Source organism: Crinia signifera, chromosome 4 (genome assembly GCF_055691185.1).
Source record: "Crinia signifera chromosome 4, ASM5569118v1, whole genome shotgun sequence".
In the NCBI taxonomy this organism is placed as follows: Eukaryota; Metazoa; Chordata; class Amphibia; order Anura; family Myobatrachidae; genus Crinia; species Crinia signifera.
Window position 1 is genome coordinate 33,652,358 of NC_139220.1, and position 7,637 is coordinate 33,659,994.

General features: G+C 40.3%; 1 pseudogene; it reads right to left on the reverse strand.

The window, feature by feature from the left end:
• Nucleotides 1–1,522: 1,522 nt before the first annotated feature.
• On the reverse strand, nucleotides 1,523–3,814 carry LOC146072929 (protocadherin gamma-B4 pseudogene; annotated as a pseudogene).
• Between the last annotated feature and the right edge of the window lie 3,823 nt (nucleotides 3,815–7,637).

A 7,637-nucleotide genomic window follows, 5' to 3' on the forward strand; every position in this document is an offset into this window, starting at 1 on the left:
TTGATTTCACCTCTGATGAAAACTACAGCTGTCTGTTTATGCAATAATGTTTGTACAATAAACTCTTATTTTCTTCATCTACCATTCGAGTGTCCGTTCCTATCCTTCTGCAAACAAGGGGGGTAAGGGCTTTCTTTATTCTACTTTGTATGTTCCTGGCACCGGATACACCATCTTAATACAGAGTGCCATCCTGTGAACCAAACGATAATACCTAAATTTGCAAGATTTCCCAACATATTGACGCCGGTAGATCTCCGGTAAGTAAGAGTTCAAAAAGTAGATCCCAGGATACAAAAGTCCGGCCACCCCTGCCCTATACGGTTCCTTTAACCTCCGTAGGTCCCTTGTGGGGACCTACGCCTGGCATCCACAAAAAACATCCTTGAAAAAGGCTATGAAAAGCCGAAACGTGTAGGAGACAGCACATAGAACCAAGACCTCTCCTGCATCAACAGGAAGAAGGTTTCCAGCACACACGGCCGGACACGGAGCTCCCCGGCGTTGCTCCTGGTACCGAGTGACGTCATCAGCAGGTGCACACTAGGAGACCCGAACACCGCGGCGCAGAAGCTCCGGCGGTGGGGACACCCCAGCTCCCCTAGAGACAAGCAACAACACAGCGCAGCACAGAAGAACAACCCAGCTAAACGTAAGTGCATACCCCAAACTGACACTGCACTTACAATACAGGCTGAGATGTACAATACTGAATATAACGTAAGGAGGAGCGCATAGGTTATACCTATGGGATTGTAAAGGGGTCTGTAAGATCACCTGAAGCCTGCACAGGCTCTCTCCACCTTAAAGTGGCAAACTTAACTTAAGAACCCACACCACCACCTAAGTGGAGACAGTAATTAGACACAAGGGACCTACGGAGGTTAAAGGAACCCTATAGGGTCACCTGAACCCCTGTTGGGGATCTTCTAAGGGTGGCACGGCTTTGAAAAAATTCCCGCAACCGGGAACCCCATTTAGGTGTATGAAAACACCAATAAAGTCAAACCCCCCCCCCCCAAAAAAAAAATTAACATTCTAAACCAACACCTTACAGCATATTGAAAAAAAAAAACATTTACATAAATTCATTTTATTTCATGTCTTCATTTCTACCTATTTCTACACCAAAATCAAGCACGCACCACACAGGCAGCAATCAAGCCCACCCACGAAGGGATCTCAATAGATAGGCAGCGCCAAAGCCCAACCAAATAAGTACTTCTAACCCATAAGGGACTGGGAAACCCTTAAGAGCCTGGCAGCACCTTAGATAACACACCAACGCATAAGTGAGCGCAGTGTATCACCCCCAACTCTTTCTTTAAAGATTTCAAGTATCCACATGTCAGAGTTATGTTATTATGTTAAAAGTGACATTAAGAAATTATTTATATTGCTACTGTATATTATACATTTTGACGGACATAATTGCAACTAATTATATTAATTAAACATAATTATGCAATAAAATTTCTTTTAAGCAACATACTAGTAATGGCAATACATTTGAAAGATTTTGTCATACCTGTACAATGCTGGAAGACAAATTGGCATCTGTAGCTACAGTTCCAACAGCAGAATCATCTGTGTCAATAAGGTTGTCTGTGGGGACATTCTGCACTGGTTTCAGATAGGCGATTTCATTCTGCTTTGAGTCGAGGGTCACACACACATCATAGGAGAATGGATAAGGTAAGCTCCCATCACTGATCTCTGATGGACATCCCAGGGTGAACTGTGGATATACGTTTCTGCTCAAAGCCTCAAAGGATGTTGGCATATTTGATTTGTGACACTTAAAAATTATTGTAGCCAACACTGCCACAATAAATAATATCGAGATGAGAGCTATGGCTATTACTAGATAAAATGTTACGTTAGATGGAGTATCTGAATTACGAGGTTGGCGCTTTATCTCTGGTTGAAGTTGTTGAAAATTTTCAGCCACAACCAAGTTCAAAGTAACTGTAGCTGACAGAGAGGGTACACCATTATCCTTCACCAGAACTACAATCTTTTGTCTCAAAGATTCCGTGTCTGGAAGGTCTCGTCCTATCCTGATTTCACCAGTGTGTTGGCCAATGGTGAATAAAGAAGGATCAGGAACTTGTAGAAAGTGATAGGAGAGCCAGGCATTGTGTCCAGAGTCAGCATCCACTGCAATCACTTTGGTAACTAGATACCCTTTCTCAGCAGAGTGAGGGATGAACTCAAATAATGCTGATCCCTCAGTGTCTGGTGATGGGTAGAGAATCTTAGGAGCATTATCATTCTTATCAATGATACATATCCTCATTGTGACATTGCTGCTTAGAGGAGGAGATCCGCTGTCTCTAGCCAGCACTTGCAACTGAAATTCTCGCAGCTGTTCATAGTCAAATGATCTCTGAGCATAAATAACTCCGGTCATTGAGTTTATGGAGATGAACGATGACACTGGAATGTTATCGACATTTGTATTTACAATAGAATATACTATCTGAGCATTTTCTTTGTCATCTGGATCTGAAGCATGGACACTATGTACTGAAGTTCCTGCTGGGGTGTGCTCTGGAACGTAACATATATACATTGGTTTATCAAAGACCGGTTGATTATCATTCACATCTGAAATGGTTATATATATCATTTTCTTAGTTACCATTGGAGGAGATCCTTCATCTTCAGCTATAACTGTAATATTATAAGTAGAATTGGTTTCTCTGTCCAGAGGAGTAGCAGTTTCTAGCTTATAGTAATTATTGGAGGATGGTATTAATTTAAGTGCTGCTATATCTCTTATGTGACAACTCACATCCCCATATTTTCCAGAATCCAAATCCTTAACATTAATTAATGCCACAAGTGTACCAGGTGCAGAATCCTCTGGGATTGGTGTAGATAGTGATGCAAGCACTATCTCAGGTGTATTGTCATTGACATCCACAATCTGTATCAATACAGTACATTTCCCTACTAAGCCACCACCATCGGCTGCTTCCACAGTCATCTCATAATTTTGTGTCACTTCAAAGTCCAGTTCTCCTATAGTTTTAATGATGCCGGTTTCTGGATCCATAGTAAACACTTGACGAGCAGTTTCTGGAATGTGACTAAATGAATATGTAATCTCTGCATTGGAGCCTTCATCTTTATCACTGGCATTTAGATGAAGAACTACAAAACCAATTGGTAAATTCTCATTTAAGTTGACTTGATAACTTTTTTGACTGAATACTGGATAATTATCATTAACATCCTGAACCAGAATATTAATTGTGGCAGTTCCAGTTTTCACAGGTTGGCCTCCATCAAAAGCAATTAAAAATATTTGATACTTTTCTTTATTTTCACGATCCAGAGACTGCACTAAAAGTAGTTCTGGATACTCTATTTCAGACTTATCTACCAACATGAAATGTGAATTGGGGCTAAGATTATAAGACTGTAAAGAATTAGTCCCTAGATCCGGATCTCGAGCATTTCCCAAAACATATCGCGCTCCTGGAGAAGCAAATTCACTTATTCCTATATAAAAGGTATCCTTGGAAAAAGTTGGTGCGTTATCATTTATATCCTTAATTTCAATTTTAACCGAATAAACATTCACAGGATTTTCAGCCAAAATCTCAAGCTCCAGAAAGCAGCTCTGCTCTGATCCACATATCTCTTCCCTGTCTATCCTGTCACTGACATATAAATTACCATTTTTTAAACTGATGTTGAAATAATTCCTGTTCTGGGAAACAATCCTTAATTTTCTCATTGTCAGTTCATTACTGTTCAATCCCAAATCCTCTGCAATGTTCCCTATAACAGAATTCAGCTTCATCTCTTCTAGAATTGAGTAGTGAAACTGATTCGAAGCAGCCACAGTATAGAAACAAAAGCAGAAAAATATTACTTGCCAAGCCATGTCCTCCATATAATGATGTGCTGGGTTGCTGCAACTGTTTCTTTAGCATCCAAATAATGATGAAAATGATGCTTGATATCCTCAATGCAAGAGAAGGGTGAAACGTAACTTGGCTTCTTGTTGATCTACAAGATGTTGTTAGGCAAGAGCACCACCATGAGGATGAATTTGAGAACTACATTTAAACTTTACAATTTATATTTTGGAAACATTTGTTTGTTTTAAAAGTGTTTCTTTCATAGAAAATTTTCAATTTCAGTTATTGCTAGATATATATCTAAATGTTATCAATGAATTATAAAATATACCATGTTTGCATTGAGTTTACTTATTATATAATATATTTAAAAAGCCTTTAAATGGAATAATGTTTCTCAAGTTTGCATATGTTTCTTGCAGACAAAAAATGATTTTTTTATTTGAATTCAGGGTTGCACATTACTTCATAAATAAAATGTTAATGTTTAAAATTATATTTTTATATCTTTGCATTTCTCTCATTTATGTATCTAGAGAATCTAGAACCTTTAAATATGGAGAACTCTGTGACCAGCTGGAGGACAGTCACTTTGGGCGGGATGTATTAATATACATCGCCGCCCTTTGCCGGCTGTCCGCTGCGATGCCACTAACATATGCTGCTGGCATCGCGATGCAGTGACGGAGCCCCCCCCCCCGCGATACCTGTACTCTGGTGTGCGGGGGGTCTCCATCACCTCCCTGCCGCCTGGCTCTCCCCTCACACCGGGGACAGCTAAGCAGGCTGTCCCCAGCACCTCCTCCTCCCCCTGCAGCACGAAGGACATCCGGCTGCATTACTAGGGGGAGGCAGGGCTTACCTTCCAGGTCCAGGAGGACCTAGACCAGGTAACCCAGAGGGAGGGGGAGAGGGGGGTCGACGGGTTTGTGACGGAGGCGTAGGGCGGCGAAAAGAAGCCCATAGGCTTCTATAGGGTATCGCCACCCAAAGGTGGCGATACCCTTCCCTGCGTTAACGAGGCAGCTGGGTTTTAATACATAGGAAAATGCAGTAAAACGGGGGTTTTACCGCATTTTCCCCTTAGTACATCCTGCCCTTTATGAGAACATATTAAAATTACTTTGACACTTAGCTGAGCCTTAATATATTTGCAAGTGTTAAGAAATATTGTGCGTGTTTTATGTGTTTTTTTATTAATTTTAGCAAAATCCAAAACATATGTAACAATCAAAAAAATGTTCAAGTATAAATCATAGAAGAGAAGAAGTGGAGAGACCCGCACCATAAGGTGCTTTTGAAGCAATGTATGGTATCGTGGAATAATTGTGCTTATATTCGCTGGAAATTTTTATAAATATCTTTCCTGGCAATTTAGGGTGCTGATCCCCTGATTCAAAAATGAGCAATAACAATGGAAGAGAAAAAAGGTGAATCAGTTTGACTGGGATGCACTCCTGTTCCACAGTAATAAAATATTATTTTTACCTATAAAAGGTGTATACTTTATTTGTTGACGTATTTGATTATTTTTAGAAGTTTTATTTATTAAACTTTATTAAGAGCTAGTAGGTCATCATTCTGTAATGGTGCTGGATAATACAGTTTGTCAATGATATGAGACCTTAAGGTAAGTAGTGAAAATATTAAAACAAGATATAGATTTAAAGAGAAAAAGAAATTTTAAAGATTAAAAATCACTCTGTGAATATTGTAGCTTGAGTATACTTGTCTAGTTACTGCTTAAATTCCACAGTGTGATAGTGGATTAATGCAGTGCCTGTGTAGGGTGTTTGATTAACACGGTGATATTCTCACTGTCTGTTGTCTAATCAAAGCAATGTATTGCCCTCTGCGTATATATTCCTCAAATGGGGTTGATTCTGCCCACGATAGTTCTATCTGAACCACTGCATATGGTGCAGATGTATAATCCGTACGGACAGGTTTGTCCTACACTAGTACTAGTGCTCACAATCTGTCAGGCAGAGTCACTGGTAATTGTCAAAGGGTGTGCACTCAATTAGTGCCGTGCACACTGTGCGATCTTCCAATTGGATCTATGCTGATCCTATAAGGTGCTCTACATACAATTCATGTGGCACATATACGTGGGTCGTACACACTGTGCAATCTTCCGATTGGATCTGTAATGATCCTGTGCTTCTGAGCTTAAATGGCTGATGTGCTTTATGGTGCACTACATACAGTTCATGTGGCACGTATACATAGGTAGGAACAGTACTGATGGTATGTTGTGCACAGTTTAATGAATCACGTGTTCACATACATGCATTTCTTTATTGGGCAAGATCACTGGTAGGCTGCCAGTACGAATGTGTGATCGCTGGATGTCATACACACTATGCAATCCTCAGGTTGGATCTACACTAGCATTGTGTTTTTGTGCTAAAATAGCTACTGCATTTTGTAATGCGCTGTTAACAAGTTAATATATCACATATACATCAATGAAAGCAAATGCCAGTGGTGTACTGCACACAGTGAGTCACTGTTAACTGCCAAGATGGATCTTCAATCACTGATTGCCATACACACTGTGCAATCCTAAGATTGGATCAACACTCGCACTGTGCTTCTATGTTTTGATAACTCATACGCTTTCTGATGCGCTTATTAACGAGTTCTGATATCACATATACAAGAGTGAAAGCCAATACCAGTGACGTATTTGACAGGCTTAAATGGATTATATGTGCACAGCAAAACAGTTCTCTAACGGGCACAGTTACTGGTAGCTGTCGCAATAAATGTGCAAACACTGATTGCCCTACACACTGTGCAATCCTCAGATTGTATCCCCACTAGTGTTGCGCTTCTGTGTTTTAAATAACCAATGCGCTATTAAGGGTTAGTATAACATATATATGTGAATGGAACTTGTGTCAGATCGTATACACTAGATTCTATGCCAGGATCTCCTTTACTATTGACAGTGATCCATTGCCTGTGTAGGGTGTTTGATTAACACGGTGATATTCTCACTGTCTGTTGTCTAATCAAAGCAATGTGTTGCCCTCTACGTATATATTCCTCAAATGGGGTTGATTCTGCCCACGATAGTTCTATCTGAACCACTGCATATGGTGCAGATGTATAATCCGTGCGGACAGATTTGTCCTACACTTGTACTAGTGCTCACAATCTGTCAGGCAGAGTCACTGGTAATTGTCAAAGGGTGTGCACTCAATTAGTGCCGTGCACACTGTGCGATCTTCCAATTGGATCTATGCTGATCCTATAAGGTGCTCTACATACAATTCATGTGGCACATATACGTGGGTCGTACACACTGTGCAATCTTCCGATTGGATCTGTAATGATCCTGTACTTCTGAGCTTAAATGGCTGATGTGCTTTATGGTGCACTACATACAGTTCATGTGGCACGTATACATAGGTAGGAACAGTATTGATGGTATGTTGTGCACAGTTTAATGAATCACGTGTTCACATACATGCATTACTTTATTGGGCAAGATCACTGGTAGGCTGCCAGTACGAATGTGTGATCGCTGGATGTCATACACACTATGCAATCCTCAAGTTGGATCTACACTAGCATTGTGTTTTTGTGCTAAAATAGCTACTGCATTTTGCAATGCGCTGTTGACAAGTTAATATATCACATATACATCAATGAAAGCAAATGCCAGTGGTGTACTGCACACAGTGAGTCACTGTTAACTGCCAAGATGGGTCTTCAATCACTGATTGCCATACACACTGTGCAATCCTAAGA